We start from the raw sequence: 2,652 nt of genomic DNA, 5'->3' as shown, positions 1-2,652 counted from the left end.
ACAGATTCTCTCTGCCAGAACTGATACCATTTCTTTTAGATGTAGTTTCTCATGCCACAGGCTTTGGCTGTCTGAAGGGAAAGTAGTTCTCAGAACATATGGAATTGGTAATAAAGCTCTTTCTAGGAGATACAAGGAATGAAATGGTGAAACAGTGTCTGCAGTACATGCTGTAAAACCTGAAGTAAAATTCCACTCCAAGTAAAATTCCCTTCCCACTGAGAAAGAACAACATGGTGGGACAAAGTGGAAGTGACAGCGTGGCTTTCCAAAACATTAGCTATATCATGGCTGTTTCCCCGCAGAACATTGGCTACCCAAAACCTGCTTGAGACACACATTCCAACCTCGCATTCACAAAAAAAAAATCTTGTGACTTGTCATTTTGAGTCAGTGTCAGGAGCACTGCCAAAAAACAAGGATGAAAAAGCTGTCTTGAAAGAGCAAGAGAGAGTCTATGCACCAGAAGGGGAAACAGTGCCTGTGTATATCAGAGTTCCCAAGCTCAGCTACAAAGTTGTATTTGGTTTCTGCTAGATCTACTCCAGGCATCCTAGTTCCAGTGAAGCTGGAAGACTTGTATCCCACAAGTCCAGTGTTGTTTCATGTTCCCAGGCTTAGACCAAAATCTCTACAAGGCAAAGCAAAGACACTTAGATGCAGAGAGGCTGCCTTCTGCCAAGAGGACTGCTTGGAGTCAGGCTTCGAAAGCCACAACCAATGGCAACACTGCTCCAACAGGATGGGCACGCAGAGGGAAGGGTGGTAAAGAAAAGCCCATTGTCCAGGAAATCATTCTAGTCCAGATAAAAGTTTCATTTAACCCATTAACTTGTTCCCAGTAGTGTGGGCAAGTAGGCATGGAAAGAAGAATAAAGTAGGCCAAGCCCATTTGCTTTCTCCCATGTATTTTTGCAACTTTCAGTGATTCTTATCTCAGGGGAGGTCCTGGTCCTGATTTGGTTTGTTTATTGAATGATCCCCAGGAGGTCTCTCTTTGAAGCATGTATCCTATCTTTTCATTCGCTTTGTTCATTGCTATTGAGCATTAGCCTAATATTTTAAGTGAAAGATCATGATGGTGTTTCCTAAAAAACAAAATAAATTTGGAAGTTACATTCTCAAGGTCCTGATCTGAAGTACTTTGTGTTTTGTAATATATCACTATATACAATTTTCACTATCTTTATAGACTTTTGTGGCAAGAGATTTTTATTTTATGTGATTTTAGTTTAAATGTATTACAGTAATCCTAGACATTGTCTCTCCCTACTATTCCCTTTTCAATTGCTCTTGCTTTTGTCAACTATCTGCAGGGTACAACCTAAGTCCAGTCAAATCAGATCTGTAATTCAGATCTCATTATGTGACTTATATATGTTCCATGCCTAAGGACAGTTGCCTGGATTCTCACTCTGGCCCTGGACATAAAATTTACCATTATGATAGCATCCAAAAATATGAAGCAAGCTTGAGTCTCATTATTTAAAGCAAGGTCTCTAGTATTGCACTGAATTGGCTTTTAAATTTAATACATCATGGTTGAAATCTTGGCTGTCTCTTTAATCTGTGGGATTACTTTTATTACCTTCATTGAGGCCAGAATTTTGCCTGAAGACTAGCCCTACCATTTAGCATTATTTCATAATTATCTTGTTAGGTGCTTTCCTGTTTACTAAACAACATAAGTTTTCCCCTGTTCAGCTTTACTTAGTGGCAGAGCAAATGATACTTACAGCCTTCAGAGCAAGAAAGACTGAAATGGCCAAAGCGATCTTTTACCCAACTCTGTTATACTACAGAGCCAATTTCTCCTTGTCTTGAGCTCAGAGAAGACTATTGCAGACATTTGCTTTAGGGTTGAATTCAACTTGTAGCATTTTTCCAGTTGGTGCTCTGTCCAGAAAAAGACCTTTCTGGCAACTGCAGTTTGAAATTCTATTCCAGCCCTGGATCTTAAAACTGAATCAGGGAATTTTACTGGAGATGAAGGAATTCTCCCTCCTTCCCTTACTCCTTCCCTGCCATCTGCACCAGCCACTAATTTCTGCATAAAGCACAGCTTTAAAAGAGCTAGTGCAAATAACAAATGTACATTTTCACTAGAGGGCCATTAAGTAACCAGACAGAGAGGAGGAAAAAAATTAAGTTTAGGTTTATCCGACTGGGTACACTGCTAAATTGTATATTCCCAAAAAACCACTGAACAAAATCAATGTAAATGAAGGATTTAGCATAGTCAAGCAGAAAGAATTCATTCCCAAAAGTTTCAAGTCTTGCTTATGTGGTGTCAGCTTTATCAGACACACCTCCCTTCTCTCCAGACGACAGATTTGTTACTAGGAAAAACATAGAGACCAAACTGTTCATCTTCCAAAATTTGGGCTGACTTTGTGTGATTAAGATGGGGCAATTTGGATTGCAACTTTTTTTCAGCCAGAAGGCTGCAAAATAAGCCTGTTTGAAGTTTTGTCCCAAATGCTTTGACTTCAAGAGAAGAAACTGGCAGCAAGAGCAGAAATAAACACATTGCTGCATTGTTCCAGCAGGCACCAAGGCAGGACTATGCTGGGCAGTGAGTAGGTGTGATTAGCTCATTTGTCATTAGTTGAACACCAAGCAGAAAGCAGAAGTCGAAGTACACGGAAATAA

The sequence above is a fragment of the Molothrus aeneus genome, chromosome 1, assembly GCF_037042795.1.
Source record: "Molothrus aeneus isolate 106 chromosome 1, BPBGC_Maene_1.0, whole genome shotgun sequence".
Classification (NCBI taxonomy): Eukaryota; Metazoa; Chordata; class Aves; order Passeriformes; family Icteridae; genus Molothrus; species Molothrus aeneus.
This window is presented reverse-complemented; position numbering follows the sequence as displayed.